Consider the following 26,273-nt stretch of genomic DNA (forward strand, 5'->3'; position numbering starts at 1 on the left):
GAAACATTTGCAGAGACTCACAGCCAAACATTAGGTCAAGCTTGAAGAATCCTGCTGAAGAGAGGGAGGAAGGGTTGTGAGAACCAGAGGGGTCAAGGACATCACAAGAAAACCCACAGAATCAACTAACCTGGGTACATAGGTTCTCACAGAGACTGAACCAACAACCAGGGAGCCTGCATGGGACTGGTCTAAGTGCTCTGCATATATGTAACATATATATGTCTACTTACAGGACTCCTAACAGTGGGAGCAGGAGCTGTTTGTAACACTTTGGCTAGCTTTTAGAACCCTATTCCTCATACTGGATTGCCTTGTCCAGCCTTAATACAAGGGGAGGTGCTTAGACTTACTGCAACTTTATATGCCATGCTTTGTTGATACCCATAGGACGCCGGTCCCATCTGAACAGTAACAGAGGAGTGCATTAGGGGTGGTATGGGGGAAGGTGGGGGGTGGGAATAGATGAAGAGGGGGGAGGGAAAACTGCAATTGGGATGCAAAATAAATTTAATATTTTAAAAAATTCCTGAAATCCTCCAAGATAAACAAAAAAATATTTTGAGTCCTGTGCTCATTGCATGAGTCGGCTGTTTGAAACCTGGGGCCTATGCAGGGTCGCTTGGCTCGGCCTGGGAGAAGGGGACTGGACCTACCTGGACTGAGTCCACCAGGTTGATCTCAGTCTGTGGGGAAGGCTTTGCCCTGGAGGAGATTGGAATGGGGGGCGGGCTGGGGGGAAGGTGAGGGGGGCGGGAGGGGGGAGAACAAGGGAATCTGTGCCTGTATGTAGAACTTAATTGTATTGCAAAATAAAAATTTTAAAAAAAAGTACAACAGTAAAAAAAAAAAAATATTTAAAATAAAAAGATGTTACTCCAAACAAGAAATACACAGAAGTTCGTGGAGCTATATGAGCTGTGATTGGTCACTGCCTGCACTGAGGGAAGTCATGAGCTTCCATCTTCATACTTTGTTAATTATAAGTAACCCAATGGAGTGGATAGAAAAGGAAATTCATTATCAAAGGACTAAACTCAATGGCCTAATCAGCCAATTTTCACTTATACACCGAGTGTTCTTATTTAAAATGGAAATAATGCTGGCCATATTACTAACAATATGAGCCATGTGTTAGGTTTTAATAATTATTACCCAGTTATGGGAAAGACACTTGAAATCTATTAATGTTTGTTCTTTGTTCTTACTTAACAGGTAAAGGGAAGCCAGGCATAAGGTTGCTCAACAACTTTGTAACTGTGAATGACCATGTGACAAAGTTCAGGCCAACTATAATAGTCACAGGTCGTGGTCTCACATTCTAAGTTCACATGTGCCCTATCTATATCTCACTCCTCACTCCCTAGTCCCTGTCCTCCTTAGGGCTTAAACATAACCATGGGGCAGGATCTAGAAAAGAAACTCCAGAGATGAAAAAAGCTACATGTTTAAAATGGGGAAAAACTAAGTTTCTAAGTAGTTGATACTGTATAGTTTCCTCCAGTGAATCTTGTTTATTATTTCCAGATTTTTAATCAGAGAAAATCAGCCTTCAATATTTTTAAGATATAATTGTGGTTTTGTTGTTGTTGTTGTTTTACAATTCTTTGTTAAGTAGTCAGACAAGTATACCACTATACAACTACAAAAGTATAAAAGCATTTTTATAGATGTTATTTCAGTAACACACAGGCACAGGGATATTTCAAGTCCTCATAAACTATGCAGATCTTAATGAGCTATTCAAAAATTTCCCTCAAAGTTCAAAAGCTTCCAGAAATCATAGGATGGTTTTCACTTTAATTCTATTTTTTAAAAAAATTTAGTTATTAACATTTTTTTATTTATTTTAAATCCCAGCAACAGTTTCCCCTCCCTCTTCACCTTCCATTCCTTCATCCCCCATCTCCCCCCACCCCACACTCTTCCTCTGTTTCTGGTCAGAGAATGGCAGAACTTCCAGGGGTATCAACAGAGCAGGACATATCAAGTTGCAGTAAGAGTAGGCACTTCCCCTTGTATTAAGCCTGGGCAAGGTAATCCAGCGAAAACATTAGGGGCAGCTTCTTTTCCCACTGCTAGTAGTCCCACAAGTAGACCAAGCTACACAACTGTCACATATATGCAGAGCTCCCTGGTTGTTGGTTCAGTCTCTATGAGCCCCCATGTACCCAGGTTAATTGATTCTGTGGGTTTTCTTGAGGTGTCCTTGACCCCTCTGGCTCCTCTCCCTCTTTTCAGCAGTATAATCCAAGTTCAGCCTAATGGTTGACTGTGGGCCTCTGCATATCTGTTTCCATCAGTTACTGGATAGAGGTTCTCTGAGGACAATTGGCATAGTCACCAATCTGATCATAGAAGATGGCCAGTAAGAAGTAAAGCAAATTATTATTCTGAAGTAAAGCAAATTATTATTCTGAAGCATCTCTATAACATAAGTACTTTTATATTTGATGATATTAGGGTTCAGATAAGAAATGACTCTCACAGTCATACTGTGACAGTCATACAGAATACCTGGTTCCCAGCTTGTAATGCTTATTTGGGAGGCTATCAAACAGTTAGGAGGTGGGTCATGACTTCCAGAGGTAGTTCCTAGGAATAAGTCTATGTGGGTTGTAGTAGAGGACTGACTGTAGTTACTTAATTCTGCTGTCCTGACCTGCACTCTGTCATCCCAGCCATAACTGACTACAGTAAGTCACTGAAAACATGAACTAAAATAAATCTTCCATCTCTTTAAAAAGATGCTCAAACATCACTTTACAATAATATTAATTTTCTTTTCAAAGTAAATACATGAGAATTTATAAATATTTTCTCCAGAAGTTTCATTAACTCCTGGCAATAACCACTGGAATGAAACTAGCATGGTGTAAGCATATTGTCAAAGTATACAGAAATTTCAGAATAGTTTGTCTTTTGCAGTTTAAAATTTACTTCTGGACCTTCATAATTATTTTCAACTGATTAAAAAATTGCAAGCAGTTTTGATTGATGAATTATAATTCAGAATTTAAATAAAATATTTCATACATGGCTAAGCATAATTATGTAAGGACTAGTACATTGAAAATAAATGAAAATTTTTACTTAAACGTAAAAGATTAATAAATTTATCATTAATAGCAATTGCTAAAACAATTTTACCTAGGTGTATTGTCTGGCCAGATAATTGCAGTATTTGTATTTTTAATATAACTTTTAAACAAAATAAGTAATCAGGAATGCAAATGTACTTGGCAATAGTTTAATTTTTTTTTTTTTTTTTTTTTTTTTTTTTGGTTTTTGGAGACAGGATTTCTACATGTAGTTTTCTTGCCTGCTCTGGATCTCATTCTGTAGACCAGGCTGGCCTTGAACTCACAGAGATCTTCTTGGCTCTGCCTTCTGAGTGCTGGGATTAAAGGCATGCGTCACTGCTGCCCAGCTTAATAAATATTTTTAATGTATTATCTAGTGTTAACTACAACAGAAAACAATTCAGTATCTTCAATTAGACCTTTCTTTTTGAAATATCTCTCAACAGCTTCATATTGGAGTCTATTTTTATAACAGACACTTTAAATTTCCTTTTTATTAGAATTTCTAGCTTTATATTTTAAAAATGATTTTGTCTGTAATATTAAAATATATTTGTCAAGAGTTGAAGACAAAACTCAGGAGAGATCAATGGCCTACCATCTGCAAGGCCCTAGACTTACGCCGAGAATACATGTACATCCTGCTGAAATGTGTTTTCTCTAAGCAGATTTGAATTTTAATTTTAAGAAATCTGGAATGACCAATTTTAGGTTTTACTGGGAGTTTTAAGCTCATTTACATTGAGTATAAGTCTCTGAAATATTCCTGGCTCCCACAACGTTTTATTTGTCTGTATTTTACTAAAAAAGGCCAAAGTTTATTCTAGAGCCTACACTATTCAGGAGCATAACAATGACAACATACATTCATGACCACCACATTCAACAGTTTGATTGACAATTAAAGAGGATAAATAAAAAATAAATTAAATAGTCAATGATGGAAAAAAATGAAGAAATGAAGAAAAGCAATCACTGACTTCTCTAAATCACAAAAGGCTTTTATGTTTCCTTTTTCTCCTAGTATTTTATTTTATAATTTGACTTATTTATAATTTGTAAGCCCCACCCACTAGACATAATTTCAAATATAATTATGTAGTTATCATTTTAGCATATTTTAGACTGTTGGCTTAATTCTGTGCTTTCATCTGGAATTACTGAATTTATCCTGATGAATATTCTATGTGCTCTATGCCCATTCTTGCAACATCAGTATGTCTGAAAGCAAATGTCTCAGTTTCTGATTTTTGTCATTGAGAGCCTTCAGTCATTCATTCTTTTAACAGTTATTTTGACTCTTACAGAATTCTGTGCTGATTAATGTCCTTCTCCCAGCTCTCCAGTGTTCCACTTTTGAGGTTTTAACACTATTCTTTTAATACTCTCTCTCATTCTCTCCCCTCTGCCTCTCTCTCTCTCTCTCTCTCTCTCTCTCTCTCTCTCTCTCTCTCTCTCTCTCTCTCTCTCTCTCTCTCTCTCTCTCTGTGTGTGTGTGTGTGTGTGTTTGTGTGTGTGTGTGTGTGTGTGTGTGTGTGTGTGTGTGTGAGATGGGATGATACTTAAAAAAACACAATTACTTGCAGTATGTTTTTCTAGTGATTCTGGCTAATTTAAGATTGTGATTTATTTTCAGTGTTCTAGCTTTGATGCAACTGTTATTTGCATTGTAAACATTACAGTTGATGTTCATTTATGTTTTATCCTGTAGATATGAGAGTCATGCATTTTGAAGCACTCTTAGTGACTCAATCATTAGCTGTTTATTGTGTTTTTTTCCAAATTCACTGTTTTTAATCATCTTTCTGAGGTGCCAAACACTCATTTTTTTTTAGACCATTTACTTGTGTCTCACATAGTGTCCAAGTCTCTTATTTTTAGTTCGTGATTTTCTCTTCAGTCTTTACAACTGACCTGTATTTAAAGCAACTAAGCTATTGTTACCAGTACAAAAGAATTTAGTGATTTTGAATTTAGACAACCTCTATGGTACTCCTTAAAATGATGTACTTCTCTATTGAAGTGTTTTATAGTTAATTGATTCTGCCTAGCTATCTTCCATTTCTTTGTGTGTAATGTTGATATTGAAGTATGTACTTGCTAACCCTTAGTGTGTGTTGATCTGCTAATATATCAGTCATTTTTTGCTAGCTGCTTTATACATTATTCTGTTTACATTTCCCTCACTCTGCTTATCTTATAATTGCTTTCCTTTCCCGTATGATTTAGTAAGTAATAGAAACCCAGGAAGCCCAAGCACTACAGAACTACTATTTTCACCAATAGAATACCCACTCTCTTTTTTCATGTGCAGGATGGTCTGTTTTTGTATGGTAGGAGCTGATGACATGCCTCACGCCATCATCTTCATCAATGCTGTAGTCTTGCATCCTGAGTAAGCCTGTCAATGCTCTAGTCCCACATCCTGAGTAAGCCTGTCAATGCTTTAGTCCTACATCCTGAGTAAGCCTGTCAATGCTCTAGTCCTACATCCTGAGTAAGCCTGTCAATGCTCTAGTCCCACATCCTGAGTAAGCCTGTCAATGCTCTAGTCCCACATCCTGAGTAAGCCTGTCAATGCTTTAGTCCTACATCCTGAGTAAGCCTGTCAATGCTCTAGTTCTACATCCTGAGTAAGCCTGTCAATGCTCTAGTCCTACATCCTGAGTAAGCCTGTCAATGCTCTAGTTCTACATCCTCAGTAAGCCTGTCACATTTCCTTTTAGACTTCTGTCTTCTAGTGTTCAATTTTGTGTGACATTTGGATCTTCATTCTTCTTATTACTTGATAATTTCATGCATACATGAAGTGTATTTTATCAAATCTACCAGACTCCCTCCATCTATTTTCTCCAGTGCTTATAATCTACTATCCAGTTCCTTAGAATGCTCTACAAAAAAAAATACACAACAGAAACCATTGGTTTTCAATAACTAGGCCATCCCTCAGTATAGCCTTCGACGTATTTTCTTAGATATCATTCTCCTAGTAAATTTAATTTTTTTGTAATAAGAGTAATTTCCATCTTTTGTAGAATCTTGGAGCATCCTATATCTGGCTCCATTCTATCCTGCTCTCCTCACTTGTTATTCACTGAAGGATAATTATCACAAACTTGCTTTTTCCTCACTACTGTGGACTCATACATTCTGAAACTGTGGGACAAAATTAATTTGTTCTCTCTTACTCTGTTTCTCTTCTGTGCTTGGTTCACAGGAAAATAATTAAGTGACAGGAAATTAATTATGACATGTTTTTGACAAAAGAATAGTAAAAACATGAACTGTTGTTCAGAAATGACCAGTAGAGACTTAAATGCTTAGCACAGGTACAGAATCAGTTCCCAGGGGTTTTCAACCCATCAGAAGAGGGTCACAGAAAACAGGCATGCATATAGAAGAAAATCAGTACATGAAATGACAGCTTCAGTTTTCTTTGAAAAGATGCTTTTGTACAGTGACTGTATGCTTGAACAAAAAGGACAATAATGAGAAAAATTGAAATTAAATCTATTTGCCTTGTTTGAGTTATTTTTGTACAATTTTAATAGGATGATTCCTAGATGCCTTGAGAAATATAAAATTGGACTCCTTAACTGGGAAACTAGTTAGTTTCTATAGTGATAGCCACTGAACTTGTCTACTCTGCACAATTAAAAGAAGCTTTAAGGAATCCATAAAAATACATTTAATGGCAATCAGACTTTAGATAACTAACAGTGATTTCATTCATTATTTCAGGATCACTCTCTAATTGTGTTTCTGCTTAAATGTAGCTTTTTCTTATAAGTTTGCCATTGTGTTACTGACTTCTAAAGTGTTTACAAATAATCTCACTCATTTTCAGAAATGGCCATGATGCAAATTTTTGTCTAGCCCATATAGCATTATATGAGGCATTGGGAAGCTATAAAAACAGCAAAATTGCTTAATCTACCTTATACAAGATTACTGGTCATTGGCACCAGAACCCATTGAATGAACTGATTGAGTAGAATTTTCAGAAGAAAAATTAAGTTACAAATCCCACATGATCAACAATGTCTGGAGATACAGCTGTACTTAAGGCAAGATTTTCTCTCATGTCATAAATATCTCATATAATTCACATACTTCAGCATTTTCTAAGCACCTTGACTCTAACATGCACATCTTTCTCTAGTCAGATTTTGAATGGATAGATATAGTCACTAAGTGATGTTTTCTTTCGTTCACTTGACCCTTAAATTCATCACCTCTTGCACTGTTCCTATCAGACCTATTCTGGTGCCTAATGTTTCTTAACTCAGGTTGAAATGCTGTGTAGCAGTTAAAATATCCCTGTAAACCTGGGCACACAATTGGCTCTCTTGCTTACTTATTTACTTTTTTTTTTTAATCAAAACGAAGAGTGATAGCATAGATGTACATTAGGATTATATGACTTACTGTTTTCTCCAAAAGACAAAGCTGCTTAGTAATGCACATTGATCACAGTTAATAAATATACACGGGGAAGTTTGCCAGGCTCACTTCCAGATTGTCCCTGTTTATCAATGGGATCATCAATAGCATCCTTTCTCACTCGCAGAAGCATTCAAGTGAGACAAGGAACAATGTAGCTTTAAACCTTGAAGGACCCTCCTGATGCTCTTGACAACAGTGCTACCTTCTGTGTCTGATTCTGATAATAACTATTATGCTTTGTTTCTACTTCCCCAGGTACTAGGACTTGAAGTGTAAGGCAAAGTGTTACTATTTGACATGTTTTCTCTGTTCAAGTATCTACAAGATGTATTGAACATTTGAAAACAAAATATACTGAACTGTGTTGTTCTTAGTATCGTGACTGGCAATATTTGACATAACTAAATGTATTTAAAGTATATTTGTAAATGCTTACAAATGTAAAATTTGAATATTTACGTCAAGAATATTTGTTATCATTTAATTTAAACTATAATATCTATGAGTAATATATGGAGACATATTGATTAAAATATTAATATGTAATAAGAGAAACTACTTAAATGTATCCAATCCCATTTCATATTCTATATCCTTTAAGAGAGGAAACAGATGTTTTTAAATGGAAGTATCTACTTTATTTACATTAGAGCAAAGTAAGGTGTGTTGTTGTTGAGAAACTTGCTCAAAGAAGTGACAAATTTAAATAAATATAAAAAGAATATTGCATATAAATGATAAGGTTATCGTTCAATACTTGCTCTCTTGAGAAAATATCTGATATTGAGAATTCAAAATTTTTATCTAATTTAATCATCAATTGTTAGGAACAGAAGGAAGATTTTTGTGTTTATTACCATTATGGTCTCTATGTTTTGTATATCTTCACACTCATACACAAACTTCTTAAAATATGCATAAGTATCTATTTACAAATCTACTGTTTCTTGGAACATTAGGCAACAATAGTTAGACACTAAATGAAGAGAATAAAAGAATTTCTTCATATATTAAAATATTACTATAAGTTCATATTTTGTCCCTGTATCAGTTTAATGTCAATCTTTGGTGATGCATTTTATATAGTAATTTGAAAATCTCTGCCATTTACATTTGTTAGGAATTCTCTAACTCTTACAGTAGACACCAGTCTATCTAGGTTGGTGGTACACATTGGAGTTATTTTGAGGACCAAAGTCCAAGCTACATTACATCTATCTCTTCTAAGCATATTTCAATGGCAAAGTTTGATTATACACACACACACACACACACACATACACACACACACACACACACACGAGCCTTGGAAATGTTCATCAGCTGTGGTACTTTATGTTGTGAGAGTGAACCGTAAAGTTTGTTTTGCTTTTTGAAAGACAGTATTTGTTTCATATGTCTGACTTAAATCAGATGTTAAGGCTTGGAAAATCTAAGATCAATACATTTATTAGTACACTTTTGTCAGAAACATCACAATATTTTCATGTTCATTTTAAATGTTGGTTAGATTGCCATGTTTCTATAGCCATAATCAATGTACTTAGAATGATCTTTTAATTCACTATATTCTTACTTTTGTTGAATTCTCTTTTACTCCAGGGACAGAAGCCTTGAGGGAACTATGCTTGGGAGAAGAAGCCTTCAAATCATTTGATTTATTGCCCAGGTTATTTGTGACAATTTTACCTTCTTTTGTCTCGTAACTTAAGTGTTGGGATGTAATCACAATCAATTGTCTTTTGTAAGTCAGCTGAATTTAAAATTAATTTTGACTTGCAAAATTTTCAGCTTGATTTCAACAATTTTGAATCTTATTTATTATCAAACACAGTGCTTTGTAATTGAAATTACTAGCATATATTAACTGTATAGGACTATTTTAGTGTTTTACCACATACTATATTTCACTGTGAGATTTTCATCCACTCACAGAGTGCTGTGAACTAACACCCTTTCCCCTTCCATGCTCGCTTTCCCTCCCACCAATCAACTTCCTCTTCAGAAACAACCCTCTTCTACTTCCCTGTCTTTTGTCTGGGTGTGCATATTAGAGACAATATATTTGTCTGTTTTGCTTCTAACTCTAACATAATTTCACTTAATACAAAGATGGGTTGTGAATCCTTTGGGGGTGCTGATGACCATTTCACAGGGGTTGCTTAAGAAAACATAGATATTTACATTATTATTCATAACAGTTACAAAATTATAGTTATGAAATACCATAGAAAATAATTTTATTGTTGAGGGCCACCACAAGTGTATTAAAGGAGTACAGCATTAGAAAAGTTGAGAACCAGCTGGGCTGTGGTGGCACACACCTTTAATCCCAGCACTTGGGAGGCAGAGCCAGGCAGATTTCTATGAATTCAAGGCCAGGCTGGTATACAGAGCAAGATCCAGGACAGGCACCAAAACTACACAAAGAAACCTTGTCTCAGAAAAAAAAAAAAAGAAGAAGAAGAAAGGATGGGACCAGTGACTTAATATGATGACTTATAGTTCCTTCTGTTTAGATTATAGTGCTGATCCAAATAATCAAAAAGTTACATTTCAGTAGCTATTTTAACTTTTTACAATATATTTCTTTCCATGTTTTTGATTTATGTAAAAAAATTACATCACTCAAAGAAAATTGGGATTGAGAGGGGAAATGCAAAATAAAAAAGGAGCAAAACCATAAATTCTTTGCTTTCAGAATTTTTATATAAATATATTAACATATATGGTACATGGTACACCCTATACAAGCCAAATAAACATCTGAAGCTTAGTGACATGCAAAGATAGAGGCATGCATCTTAATAAAATTGCAAGAATATCTTGAAAAATATATCCTAAGTATATATTTTTATATATATTTTAATAAATATATATAAATAAAATATTTTATTAAAGCAGAAGTATCTTAAAGGAGTACCATCAGGTAATACAAAAATGAGAAATTATGAAAATTTAAAGTCAGCAAAATGTTAAAATACAGTCCAGATATGTATTTACTTAGAAAAAATGAAGCAATTGTTAAAAGTTAATGAATAAAATTCTACAAGGCTCATCTACATACTAATTTTACTATAGTGAGAAATTGGAATTAAAAAGGAGATGGTTTTTAAAAGATACTATTATTCTTTTTACTGACAAGTGCAGCATAGAATACAAAACTCACAGTGAAACAGAAAGGAAAAACCTAAATAAAAGGGCAAAGTTAAGCCAGAAACAAGTGACCATATGATGTGTATTAAATAAGAAAAAACACACTAGGAGGAGGACCACCTCGGCAGTGGCCTTAAAACTAGAGGAAGCACACTCATGGGAATGTTAACACTTATTTCAGAAAGTTATTGAAAATTTACAAATTTAAAAATAAAAGGGCTTTAAAGAAGTGAGAAAACTAATATATTTTAGTGAAGAAAAAGCTTGATATCATCATTTAACACTAATTACCTTACTTGAGAAATGAGAAAGATACCATAGTATAGAAGTTTAATAAGATGTAAACAAGATCCCAGCACTCGGGAGGCAGAGTCAGGCGGATCTCTGTGAGTTCGAGGCCAGCCTGGGCTACCAAGTGAGTCCCAGGAAAGGCGCAAAGCTGCACAGAGAAACCCTGCCTCGAAAAAAAAAAAAAAAAAAGATGTAAACAAGAAAATAGATGGATAAAGTAAAGATAAGTAAATCACAATGGAAACCATCATTAATTATATCCATTGGGATTATACAATCTTCAGAGTGAACATTGTGCTTTCAAAGTGAAAATAACTACTGTGTCAGGCAATGTATCTAAGAACGGGATACAGTTAAGAATATCAAAATGTACACAGAGAAATGACATCATTTAAACCATTTTGTTTTAGGTAATAAATTCAGGTAACAAGCCGGGCAGTGGTGGCGCAGGCCTTTAATCCTAGCACTCAGGAGGCAGAGGCAGGTAGATCTCTGTGAGTTCGAGGCCAGCCTGGACTACCAAGTGAGTTCCAGGAAAGGGGCAAAGCTACACAGAGAAACCCTGTCTTGAAAAAAAAAAATCAGGTAACAAATGTTATCAATTAAGACATTAACTTGATAAAATTTATAATTTGGGGGGCTGGAGAGATGGCTCAGAGGTTAAGAGCACTGACTGCTCTTCCAGAGGTCCTGAGTTCAATTTGCAGCAACCACATGGTGGTTCACAACCATCTGTAATGAGATCTGGTGCCCTCTTCTGGCCTGCAGTCATATATGCTGTATATGTAATAAATAAATCTTTAAAAAAATTATAATTTGGAAATTGCAAAGGTTTCTAGAGTTGAGGGATAAAATTTTAGCAATACAAAAATATGTATCTATACTGAACACTAAGCAATTGTGTCTCTTGAAGTGTTTAACAAATGGGACCCATGTACCAACAGAAGGAATAAAAACTTGAGTTCTTGCTTTGGGGTGGTCTTTCTGCATGCTGTGAATATGTGTTGCTCTCATTGGTTGATAAATAAAATTGTTTAGCCAATGGTGAGGCAGAATAAGACTAAGTGGTATGTTCAACCTGAAGATGGAAATGAGGAAGGGTGGAGTCAGGGCAGATGCCAGCCACCCAAGGAGTTACATACCAGCAGATCAGTAATGCCACAGCCACATGACAATACATAGATTAATATAAATGGGTTAATTTAAGATGAAAGAGCTAGATAACAAGAAGACTGAACCATAGATCAACCACTTTGGAATTGATATAAGCCTCTGTGTATTTATTTGGGACCAAGTGACTGTGGGACACAGGACAACTTCTGCCTATGAGTTCTTCTTTCTCCCCAGAGAAGAGCTTGCTGTTAGCCTTACACCTCAGACTATCATTTAATGGTTCACTTAAGAAGAACCAATAGGAACCAGTCATCACAATAGCCTGAATAGCTTCAAAGTGTCACAGTTCTGTAAGTTGATATACACTTATGTCCACAGCATGCCAGGCAGCACATTACATCCTTGGAAGAAGAAACATTCAAAAGGCTTCAGACTTATCGACAGACTTTTCCTACTAAACAATAATCAGCTTCTGTAACACACACACACACACACACACACACACACACACACACACACACACACACACATTGGATAGCTCCAAGTGACAATATAAACAACAGTGCAAGTCCTGTGCAAAAGTTACCGCAGCTTTGAAAGGAGCACAATTTTAAGTGTATCCTGTTCAATCTCAGCTTGGTGGTGACAGCATGCCCTAAGGATAACAGGTCATGAGATCATAAACAGTCACATAAGGAGGCAAACAGCTTTTTAAAACCAGTTACAGGCAGAAACAGACATTAGCAGGGGATAAATTTTAAAAGCAACTTATTTTAAATCTTTCAATCAGGGCAGAGAGAAGAGAATGAACTGACACAGTGTAGTGGGCAAGGATTAAAGGCAGTCCTTTTTGCAGTGGAGAGGTTTGAGAACATGCATTTAACAGGAGAATAATCCAATTGAGATCATCTGATTGCACATTGAAGAGAGAGAATAGATAATAAGCAGTGGGAGAGAAAATAGCCTGGAAGAGATACAAAACCCAAACCTATCCCCATTCCAGAGGATAAGAGGGCCGCATCTGTGGCAGTAGGTACTTGTATTCAAAGTTTATGTGGTTTTCATGAGTATTTCAAGTAATTTCAGCAATGAGATGAGGAAATTCATTGTCCTTTGCATCATTCAAAGTATAATAATATATAATATATATATATATATATATACATATATATTTGATAGAAAAAAGAGACAAAAAATACAAAAGAAATAAGCAAATTATCCTTATTTGCAGAGGATAGTTTTTTTCATAAAAATCTAAAGATTCCAAAGAAAACCTTAAAATTGATAAAACCTTTCAACATTGGCAATATATTAGTTTTATTTCTATTTCAGTATTAAAACATCATTACTAAGTCAAATAATTTCCATCCTAATTGTGTATGTGTGTGATCAATCTGACAATAAAATTGATGCTAAAATATTTTGCCCAAATCAGTGATTTTTTTGCCCATGTCATAAACTCCCACATTTTAAACGAACCCAGTCAGATCCCATTTGATACTAATATAGTCTGAGTAAAACCAGTGAGCTAAAATGTCAATTCCAAAGAAAACTTCATTTTCCCAAATTCCAAAAAGTGGAAGGGACAAATGGCTATCTTAGGTGTCTACTAGAGAATCATGATCTCCATTGTCCCTCAGTATCACAAGTACATGTCCCACATTTCAAAGTCAATGCTAGCATTCTAGCTGTTCTCACCTACTCCTATATCCTAACTTTCCCCAATTCATGGTCCTCCCTCCCCGCAACTACTCATTTTCCTTGTAACACTGCAATATCATTTATGCTCTCCGGGTCTGGCTCTACCCCTGCCCTCTGTCTCCCTCATCTCCTCTCTCAAGCTCCCTCCTCTCTGCCTCCCTCCTCCCCCTATCTCTGCTCTTCTGTTTTCTCCCTCAGTCTATTCTCCTGCCACTCTCCCTCTCTTTTCTGTTCCTCCTTTTCTGATGGTCATGTCCAATCTGCTGGCCATCTTCTGCCTATTACTTTTTTCACTCTGCTCTGGACTTTCCTAGATGCCTCTGACTGTTCTCTCTCTCATATTTACAATAAAACCCTTTCCTTAACCATACCATAAAACAGTCTTGTAGTCAGTTTATACAGAAAACATTTTGTATTTGATGTCTATCTTGAATTAAATCTTGTTATTGCTTTAGTAAAATTGGTGGTTTTTAATAACTCAAGTTATACATAGACATATGCTTCAAATGCAATATAACCAAGTAGTGGAAGAATAAAATCATATATACTAAAAAAAATGCACCAAACATAAATGTAGTTGAGCTAATGCTCCACATATATTGTTTAATTTTATTAATTTTAATGTATTTAATTTAATGTATTAAATGTATTTAACTCATTTTCATGTACTTTGTTTATATTTATCCATCCTCCCAAGATCCTCCCATATCCAAACCCACTTTCATGTCTCACCCAACTTCATGTCTCACCACATCAATTCCAATTTGTATTGTCCAAATACTCTTGAGTGTGGGGCTTTTTGAAGCAAGCTCAACCAGCCAGAGATCGCATCCTAAAAGAAAACTGGCTCTTATTGTAGCAGCTATCACACACTAATACTTCCTCAACTCTCATCATTCATGGCGCAGTTTTGTCTGGATTGAGCTTGTTGCAGGGCCTTTGTGTGCTGTCACACCCATTGTCCGTTCATGTGTTCAGCTGCCCTCTTGTCTCCAGAAAACATTGTTTCTTTGGTATCCTCCACCACCTTGTTTATACAACATTTCCACCTCCTCTTTCACAGTGTTCCCTGAGCTTTGAGAGGAAGGGTGTGGTAGAGGCATCTTATTCAGGACTGAGAAACTCAGAATACCTTATTTTCTACATGTTGATCAGTAGAAAGAAGCTTCTCTGATGAGAGTTAAGGGATGCATTATCTATGGGTATAGCAGCAAATAATTAGTAGGGTTTTTTTTATTTTTAAAAATACTGTGTACATTTAGCAGAATAGTAGTATCAGGTTTCCCTCTAGGGCCTATAATCCATCTAGTCACAGGTTATTGTTCTCAGTAAAGGTGCCAAGTATAGATTCAATCTTGTGGAATGGGACTGCAATCTAATCAGTAAATAGCTGCTTGCTCTCGTAATATTTGTGTTACTATATCACCTTTGGGCATATCTTGCTCAGACAGTCATTTTTGTAGTTTATAGGATTCACAGCTAGGTGAAATTGATGTTTATTTTCTCCTCTGGTGGTTTCTGTAGCACCTTCCAGCACCATGAAAGTTAGCTAGTAGAGATAAAGCTTTCAGATTAGGACCTACTCGATTTTCATATGTTTTGTCAGTCAAGTATTTGGCATGTTCAGCAATATGAGTTTACCATCATTTTCTAGGAAGTAATCACGAGCATTAGTAATAGTGGGGAATGTTTAGGGAATCTGTGAGAACACTAGCCAACTATCTCAAAAATGATATAGCACATTCATGGTATTGGGGAATTTATTTGATAGAGTATGGTGTCTTATAGGATATCCCACCCCAAATAGTTGATAGTTATTCATTCATAATTTCATTCTTCAGTGTTACCTCATATATATTGAGTTTTGAAGAGTTAGAACTATGTGTAAAATAAGTAAAAATAATAATCTTTAATTTTATAACACTTAATACATCCATATATCCACTGGAGAGAATATTGTAACTCTAAATATAAAGCCAGCTTTCCAAAATAAAATAAAATGTGCTAACATTAGTCTTGGTATTTAAAGAAATTTAAGCAATGTTATATCCACATATTTTAATATTTATTTAAATGTCACCAAGAAAATGTTAATTTTGATCTTTTACTTACTGTACTTAATCTTTAAAGGTACATATTTTCTGCACTAACGGAGGGAAACTGCATAGACAAGAAGTTACTGTTTTAACTTTTTATCTGTCATCTATAAATCGAGTAACTTTCAGTGGTTATTACTAAGCTGGGCTTTTTTTTTTTTTTGATGATATAGTCTAAATCCCCAAAGATTTCTATTTAAATTGGCAAGCTGAGGATTTTGTTTATCATGATTTCCCTGACCATAACATCTTTACAATCACATATGAAAATATTGAAGTCTTAATTTACAATGCATAAAATATATTAATGATCCTGTTTCCTACCAAGCCTTTATATAGTAACAGAAACTGATGTGAACCTTGCCTGTCATAGCACTGCACACATGTAAATCCAGCACTTGACAGTGGCAGGAGGTTCTGAAGTGAATGCGATAGCGAACTGCAGAATGAGATTCTGTCTCAATTTTTTGAGATTCTGAAACCAAGATGGAATCTTTTCTACCAATATTTAAAAAAAAATCACCTTCCATATCCCTTTCAACCTTCTGTGTCCCCTTTAACCTTCCACATCCCTTTAACTTACTGTATCATCTTAAACCTTCCATATTCACAGGACTCTCAGTGAATCTTTCTCTAAAATTAATTCCCCAGACTTTCATCAAATTAAGTTTTTCATGAAATGATTGGACACCATACTTTAGACCTTAATTCCTTTTTCTTTTATATATATATGTATATATACATATATATATATAATTTTATTTTATTTTACAATATAATTTAATTCTACATATCAACCACAGGTTCCCTTGTTCTCCCCCCTCCTGCTCCCTCCCCTTTTCCCCCCAGCCCACCCCTCATTCCCACCTCCTCCAGGGCAAAGCCTCCTCTGAGGACTGAGATCAACCTGGTAGATTCAGTCCAGGAAGGTCCAGTCCCCTCCTCCCAGGCCGAGCCAAGCGATCCTGCATAGGCCCCAGGTTTCAAACAGCCAACTCATGCTCTGAGCACAGGACCCGGTCCCACTGCCTGGATGCCTCCCAAACAGATCAAGCCAATCAACTGTCACACCTATTCAGAGGGCCTGATCCAGTTTGGGGCCCCTCAGCCACTGGTTCATAGTTTCGTTTGGCTATTTGTCCCTGTGCTTTATCCAACCTTGGTCTCAACAATTCTCGCTCATATAAACCCTCCTCTTTCTCGCCAATTAGACTCCCGGAGCTCCACCCAGGGTCTGGCCGTGGAGCTCTACATCCAGTTCCCTCAGTCATTGGAAGGGGTTTCTAGCATGACAATTAGGGTGTTTGGCTATCCCATCACCAGAGTAGGTCACTTCGGCTGTCTCTCGACCATTGCCAGCAGTCTATTGTGGGGTATCTTTGTGGATTGTAGTGGGTAGCCATTCCAGCTTTGATCTGGAAGTTCCAACTCCCATTGAGACTTCGGCAACTGTCACGCCTACAAGGCAGGGCCAAGGGAGGCACCTGGGGACTGGAGATCTGGATCGGTGGGGCGCTCCCTTGGTCCGGGACCCTGGATGGTGGAGGTGGACCAAGCAGAGCTCCAGAGAACACCGCTGGACTGTGATACACCTTCCCCAGACCCCTTGACCTACCTATCCCTTAATTTGTAAGTTACGCCATTAAATAAATCTCCTTTTAACTACGTGGAGTGGCCTTAATAATTTCACCAATATCTGGCGCCCAACGTGGGGCATGAACCCATGACCCTGAGATTAAGAGTCTCATGCTCTACCGACTGAGCTAGCCGGGCTGGTTATCAAATATTGTCCAGGAATAATGAGGGATAATGACCTAGATAAGATGGAACTACAACCAATGCAAACAATATCAAGCAAGAAACACATACTAAAATCCAGAGAAGTATAGAGCATAGGTAAATGGCATGTTACAAAGATCATTACAAAAGGTGTCCTATCCTAAAGAACCTGAATCTAATACTTAATATGTTCTATCTACTAAGTTGTAATGATAACTACTAGTCTTCAATCCCATCAAGACCTGAGAAGGAATATAATGGTACCTGAAAAATGGTAGATGGATGCAAGCAACTTTTGGGAATCTTGCAACAGTAGACTGAGACAGCTGGCAGCCTGGACAGTCACCTAATGTTTCTCAGCATTGTTGGTGCATTCAAATTGGCTACAGGCCTAAAGTATCTGACTGACCATTTTCAGAAGCAGGAATTCTGAAAGACCATCTTACCCTGTCTTGGCAGAGTACAGTGGTCGCTTTCCTTGTGTCCCGCTTGTCCAGAAAAGATAGCATTGCATTTGTACTGTCAGCCGTTGAGGCAAGGGCAGTTCTTTGCCAAGTAGGCCATTTTGTGCCAAGAAGAAAAACTTCCAAATGGGAATGTCTAGAAGCCCAACATTCTCTCGGGATCAAATTGGTGCAGCCAGGAGCAATTGTGTCTCACATCGACAGAATTCTAAGTTATTTAAATGCCATATTCTCTAGGTCTATGAAGTGTTTGAAGATTACCTGTCCATCTGACCTATGTATCTGTAAATCTGTATAACCTAACTAATGTAACTATAGAGATGACAAGCATAGGTGACTTTAAATCTATAAGTTTTATCTACCGAAATAACCTAAGGACTAAGGCTTCACATAAACAAGGTAGACAGTCTATAAGCAAGTGTATGGTAAAGAACGATGACTTCAAAATTGTGACAATACACAAGATGTTATAACAGAGGTAGGAGTGTATAGTGCGATATGCAATATGACAATAATCTTAAATATATATCAATATTTATAACAGAGGTAGGAGTATGTAGTGTGATATGCAATATGACAATAATCTTAAATATATATCAATATACCGAATATCCTAAACAGAAGTAGAACATACATAAAGTATGACAGATATAAATTTACATTTGTATCAATATACAAATATTTCAAATAAGAGTAGAAATATATGCACATTATAACAAGTATAGTTCTGTATTTGTATCAATATACAAATTATCTTAAACAGGAATATAAAAATAGTTTACATTTGTATCAACATATAAGAATCTATAACAGTGCAAATTACAGTGCAAATTATTTAAGGCTGCTATTTTACTAAATTTGTTTACTAGTATACACAATAATCTACCATAATGTCTTATACCTATCCATTCCGGTGGATTTCTGTGGGCCTCTCTAGCATTTTGTTTCTTCCTATTCTCATGTGGTCTTCATTTACCATGGTCTACTATTCCTTGTTCTCCCTCTCTGTTCTTGATCCAGCTGAGGTCTCCCACTCCCCCAAGCTCTTTTTCCCTGGACCCTCGCCCTTCATTACCTCCACTCATGTCCAGGCTGTTCATGTAGAACTCATCCATTTCTCCATTATTGGGTGATCCCCGTGTCTTTCTTGGGGTCCTGTTTTCCAGGTAGCCTCCAAGACTTAATTTCTTTTTCTTAAATGAAAATTTTCTAGATTATACTTTAAATCCAGAAGAACTAATTAATTAAAATCTAAAAAAAATTTGATGCACCAATAATATTAGAAAACCATCACTCTACATTGGCATGTTGTTTTAAACTAAAGTCTCTATCATTCTAAAACTGCAGGAGCCAGATGCTAGAGTGAAAACCTTCTAGAACAGAAAAGCAAAGAAAGCCACCCTCTGACTTGCCTCCTTCACCAATGTCCCAAACCAAAACGTCCCAACGTTTGAAACCCAAACAAAAAGTCCCTCTGTACTACTTCCTATACATCTCTCTATCCATCTTCCTGATTCCTTCTTACTCTCTATGGCTACTTCCTGTCAACTAGTTGCTTGTTTCACCTCTTGTTCTATGGTTGATTTTATTTAATCCTCTTTATAATAAATAGAAAGTTCTTGGATTAAGGGTGTGTACTAGGGCTAGGCCATACCACAGCTAGAGGCAGGGTTTTCCAATAAATAATGTAGTCAAATATGCCACAACATTGATATTTAACAGCCTTTGTTTTCTGATCCAATAAATCTAATGAATTGAATTGAACTTACTGAATTAGTTAGGGACAGAATAGTGAGAATGTTAATTTTAGCAACAGACTGAGTTGATGACATTTTATTGACATAGCTCCAGTGTTTCCTATTCGTGACACTGATATAAATCTATCCCTGGTTACCTCCAGCTCACACAGACATGGTCCAATATAAAATGTTTCTCTAAAACAGAAGACTACTTGTACAAAAGAGAATGAACTCTGAAGTAGGAAGAGACTTGCATACATATTACAAATGAAAATTAATTAAAATAAATAAACACAAAATAATCAATTAGCCTCTGACTTCATGTCCCTAAATGATAGTTTAAATGTTCTTACTACCTGGTAGAAAACTGAACTTCATTTTTAAAAATTCAGATAAAATTGTTCTTAATATCACTGTTGTTCTTGTGCAGTAAATGGGTTAAATTCTAATTGTTTAATTAAAATATTAATGAGGTACTTACCACTTAAGCAGTGCAGTGAAAATTGAGACAAACAGCATAATTTCTTTTAGTACATCTGATTAAGAATTTTTTTCAACAGTGGAACTACTGGAGAATCCTTTAAATGTTACAGGGATTGGCATAGAAATCTGTCATTACTTTTTCCAAGAAAACAACTGTATTGAAAGACTTCCATTGGTATAACTAACTGGAATTCTGGAGCTCAAAACTTGCAGCTTATAAAAAAATGCTTTTCATTTCTTTCTGCTTTTAGCATAGTACAAGCTGCCAATCTAATACATTTAGTATCATGGCAGGCACCCAGGCTCACAGTCCTTTATCAGACACAACACAGATTAGACACAAAACAATCTATCTTAGAAATGTTTGGGGGTGTAATTATACTGTAGGAACCATAATCATACTGTTGGAATGCATTATCTAATAAAAGAACAAGAGCAGATGTGTGTGTACTCATTCGAGATATATATATATATATATATATATATATATATATATATATATATATATTCATTTCATGTACATATTTATATATGGAGATTTATTGGAATAACTTATAGGCTGCAGTCCAACAATGGCTAGTATGAATGAAAAGTCTAATAATCTAGTAGTTGCTCAGACCCACAAGGCTTGGTGTCTCAGCTGGTCTTCCCGAAGAAGGAGACTGCATTGCCAGTGAATGAATGGATATACTGGCAAGGCAAAGTCAAGCAGGCAAAGAGCAAAAACCATCCTTCTTCCTTGCCCATGTACAGGCTTCCAGCAGAATGTGTAGCCTAAATTAAAGGCTTGAATCTTCCTGTCTCAAATCTGGATTAAAAGCATGTGTCTTCCAGCCACAAGATGTGGATCACAGGTGTGTCCTCCATTTCTGGATTGTAGTTCATTCTAGATAGAATCAAGTGGACAACCAAGAATAGCCATCACAGGGTCCCTTATTCATGTTGGTGACAGTTCAAACTAGTTCAGCAATTGTGGAAATCAATGTACAGTTTTCTCCAAAATTAAAAAAAAAATGTCCCATGATCCACCTAGCTATATCAGTGCTGAATATATAATCAAAGAATTATAAATCTTATCACAGAGATGCTTGCACATCCATGTTTACTACTTCCGAGTACACAATAGTAAGAAAATATGTTTCCTCTACTATTACATGCTCCGCACTACAGTCTGACTCCCCTGAAACAGTGGATGTGATGGCCAAAGAAGGGAACTTTGAGGAACATAAACCAAAATCAATTTTCCATCTTTTGAAACAGATTAACTGAGATGTTTTGTCACTTTGATGGAAGGTTACTAACACATGTGTTTTAAAATATACTGTCAACTATAAGTATAACTCAGTAACTTAACAAATTCAGACACTTAGCAGATGAAAAGATTGAAAAATATTTAAGAACATATTTTTTATGTCAATATATTTTTTTGTTAAAAGTAGCTATAGTGCTATGAGGGTATTATACTTGCAGTGGTAGGAATCTTAGTGCAGATTTTAAATTTGTTATTGTATGTACATTATCATTTTATTGAATCATATTATTGAATATGTGTAAAGTTTTAATAATAACATTTTTCAAATTACTTGAAGATTGTAAGAGCTTCTATATATGATTGACAATTGGTAGCATTAAAACATTACTCTAAGTGGATTATCAATTACGTTTTTCATTTGGCCTCTATAGTTTCTCTGGTGAGGGATTAAGTACAACTTGTATTCACAAAATAATGCCGAAGTTCCAACACTCTTTCCTTCTATATTTATTCATATATTATTACAAAACATACACTCCTCAAAATGATATATACCATTATTATTCTTAGGTTGTCTTGTGATTAAGGAATGTATTGGGATTTTTTGAGCACAAAGGAGATTCAATATAATGACAACAATGAAATCTTTTTTTTTTTTTTTTACCTTGGGTGTGCCAAACAATTGCAAGTTAAAAGAAAATCACAGGTCAGGAAGACAACTCAACATGTAAGGGTACTTCCTGACAAGCCTGATATCCCAAGTCCCTTCCTTAGGCCCCACTGTTAGAAGGAGAGAACCAATTCCTCCAAGCTTTCCACTCACGTTCATGACATGGAATGTTCGTGGTAAACATGGTGTGATGGTTTGAATGGCCCCAACAGTTGATATGTTTGATTACATAGCCACAAATTGATAGAATTCCTTGGAAAGCATAAAGAAGTAGGGTCTTGTTAGAGAAAGTGTATCACTGCACGTAGGCTCTGAGGCTTCAAAAGTTCACATGACCCCCAGTTATCTCCCTCTTTCACTACCTCCTCGCTGTGGATCAGATGTGAGCTCTCAGCTACGGCTCCAGAGCCATGCCTGACTGCTTGCTGTCACACTCCCTGCCATGGTGATCATTGATTTATGCTCTTGATCTATTAATCCCAATAAACACTTTCTTCTATAAGTTATCTAAGTGATGGTGCTTTGTCATACCAGTAGAAAAGTAACTAACACACACAGCTTAATAAATAGATGTACTAAAAGGATCCTTTAAAGGGAAAATATCAACATGACTTTGTTCCCATATGACAGAGCTACAGCTCTATTTATGAAAAGATCTAAATAGTGTTTTGTGAGCTGTTGAGTTTGTTTTGTGTTTGTGTTTGTAAGTAGCCAGAGCAACTTCAGGTGCTCAGACCTTATTGGAGTTTACTAGGGATAGTTGACTTGTCTTTAGAATCCTATGTGAGTCAAGAGCAAAGTAAAGTACTTCCAGTGGGCCAGTAGAACAACAGATGCACTGAGGTTAGATGATAGGTGAACTGGGGAAATGAAGTTAAAGTATCTTCCTTACCTTTTATTAATGCTCCTCTAAAGATGTAAGTATTGACAATAGGAGTCTAGGGAAAGGGAAAGGTGGATTTGAAGTGATCAGTAAAGGCAGAGGACACAGGAATTTTTCATGGCCCTACATTACCTAGTTGAATTTACTAGAAAGGCACACAGGAAATACATTTGGAGCACAGTCAACCTGGACTTTGTTTGTTTTCACATGTTGCTTTCCATATAGTTTGTAATAAGCCAGTAAATAAAAGAAGTTAATATGAGAGTCCATTTTTTTAGAAAGGCCGTCTTTCACACTTCCTATGTTTGTTCCCATCCCTAAAGACATCTTCACATTCTAATGTATTTTATGGAGGAAAACTTCCATGAAAATCATCAAGGACCAATCACAAGGTGGTCTGAAATAAGTTTTGGATGGATTTAAGGTTTTTCTGAAACTTTTTCTACAACCTTTGCAGGTGTCTTTAATAGAAAGAATGTGCATATCCGCGAATGTTTGCACACAAAGACCATAACTACAGAGCTACAGATTCAAAAGCAGCTCAGCTCTCTGCAAGCTTTGATTATGCATCAGCCTGTGTGATTAATTTTCTATACAGCAGAGTGACACTGTGATATTCACAAATGAAACAATGAGGCTCCTGTGGATGCAGATGTCTGGGCTTTAGCAAAGAAGCTGTTCTATAATTCAAAAGGGCTTTTTGGAAAATTCTTGATAATCTGGTGCTGTAAATGCTGCTGATTGGCTTTTGTGTGGCATTTACCATTCAGGAGAACCATTACTGAATGGAATGATAACAGCAGCCATGTCTTTAGTGAAACCTCTAATGATACTGTTCAATTCCAGTTGATCAATCTGTAGTTTATATAAAATGGACACAAAAGGAAGGAGGGTTAAACCCAGAGAAGATATTCCACTTCATTTCCATGGTTCATATTTCTGACTCCACATGAAATTGTCATGGAAAAAGATATTAAATTAGCATCTGTCAATATTAGGACAGTATAGATATAGATACAGATATACATCAAGGATAAGAAAAGATTATCAGTATTTATTTACTTATGTAAATCAATTCAATTTTTATAGTTTTACAGGTAACTACAAGATATATATAATCCGCAGAATTCTACATAAGAATGGACAAAGGTGAGGGAGAAGAAAGGGAAGAAGGAGAAAGAGAGAGAGAGAGAGAGAGAGAGAGAGAGAGAGAGAGAGAGAGATAGAGAGAGAGAGAGAGAGATTCGGGAGGGTGGATACAGACAAGTGTAAAAATATGTTTCAAGCAGACTATTTCATTACTGACAATGTCAATCACAGCACAGCAGACTGGACACCAAGTCTCTACTGAAGGAAGAGTCTGGGGGAAGAAGAATCTAGGAAACAAAATTATTTCTTTGTAAGTTTCCCATAAGAGTGGGTGCTTCAACTTTGTGGGTGGGAATTCAGAAAATCGTTGCAAAGAAATGGGGACACATTCAAAGTTGCCTTATTCCTGAGTAACAAAGATGAACCTGCCATTATTCCTGAAAAGGTGAGAAAAAACATTCTTTAGCAATTGCTTCTAAAAAAAAAAAACAGGGACTAGAGCTCTTTTGAATTGTGGTTAGGTCTCTTCTTGGTCGCATTTGTCTTAAGATTGCCTTGTCTTGAAGTACCAGGTCCTGGATATAGATAATCAAGAAGTTCTACTCTGTAAGAAATATCTAGAAACCATTTTGAAAGGATTGTAAAACACATTTGATACTGTAAAAATGCAATTTTGTAGCAGCTCTTCCCCTTTCAGAGATACTAACAGGCATCCTACTAAGAAATTGTTGTCACTGACTACATGTAGCTGACTTCCTGGTACCAGGAACTCTTACCTGGTAGGCAAGTTTGAAGAGTGGGTATTGATGGCCACATATCATACTTCCCACCCCTTCACTGACTCTTCTCCAAGAATCAAAGAGCCTTGCCTGCAGGGATATGCTAGAGCACTTAATTCTCTTCCAAGTACCTGCTATGCTGTCTGTCTGCATATGGCATTAATAATATTTCTAATAAACTCCTTACTTCCCAGGTACCTGGCTTAGTGCCTTTATTGAACTCTCTCTTTCAAAACCTTCCATATCCTTATTAATCTGTTTCAGTATACCTCTTGACCTTCCCCAGACACTTTGAAGATCCAAAAAATTATTATTTAAGAATAATAAGAGTAATTAAATTACACACATTAAATTAGTTCTAAATGGATATCAAATCAGTTATATATTAATAGAATGGAGGTTTTAACATTGGAGAAAGTTCTTATATAAAATGTATAAGATAGATGTTTTTTTCATTTTTCTATTTCATAGTTAAACCAACTGAAAGCAGAGGATGAAAAAGAACAAATTCACAGGACACAGAAAAAAATGAAACAAAACATATCTGTGTCATGTACGCTTAAATGAAAGTCTGATTATTGATAGTTAGAAAAATAAGATTTTTTTAATGCTTCCATCATTTTTGTTATTAGTCTAGTCAGAATTTTGACAGAGACAGATCAGGCTCTTGCCCCAGCCTTCCTTTGCCAGTTGTGATCCACCCTATTTCTTTCTCTTTCCTCTTCACTTTCCCACATCTGCTACTGGAAGTATATTATAGCAGGAATCCCTGACTTTATATGGTGTCATATTTGTCTTCTGTTCTAATTACTGTTGTTGATTATTTGTATACTTCGTGAAGATATATTGCATTGTTTGGTTTAATAAAGAGCTGAATTGTCAATAGCTAGGCAGAAAATACAAGCAAGACTTCCCAGCAGAGAGAGAGGGAGTAGAAGATGAATCTAGGCACCATGAAAGACACCATGGAGATGCAGAAGAAGTCAGACACACAGAATGGGAGAGAGGTAAAAGCCATGTGGTAGAATGTAGATTAATAAAAACATGAGTTAATTTAAGTTATAAGAGCTAGTGGGACAAGCCTAAACCGAGGCTGAGCTCTCATAATTAATAAGAAGTCTCCGAGTCATTTTTTGGGAGTTAGCTAGAGGGACAGAAGAAGAATTGTTACAAATTACCACACTATTAAAACAGTACAAGATTAATTATTCCTGGAAGTTTTAGTGTTTATAACTGGATTTCTTTAGAA

General features: G+C 36.0%; 1 non-coding gene across 1 annotated transcript; it reads right to left on the bottom strand.

Annotated features, from left to right (window-relative positions):
• Positions 1-17,586: 17,586 nt before the first annotated feature.
• Trnak-cuu (transfer RNA lysine (anticodon CUU)) lies at positions 17,587-17,659 on the bottom strand. Its single transcript has one exon. It is a non-coding gene; the product is annotated as a tRNA-Lys (tRNA).
• Positions 17,660-26,273: the final 8,614 nt, after the last annotated feature.

Source organism: Peromyscus eremicus, chromosome 6, assembly GCF_949786415.1.
Source record: "Peromyscus eremicus chromosome 6, PerEre_H2_v1, whole genome shotgun sequence".
Classification (NCBI taxonomy): domain Eukaryota; kingdom Metazoa; phylum Chordata; class Mammalia; order Rodentia; family Cricetidae; genus Peromyscus; species Peromyscus eremicus.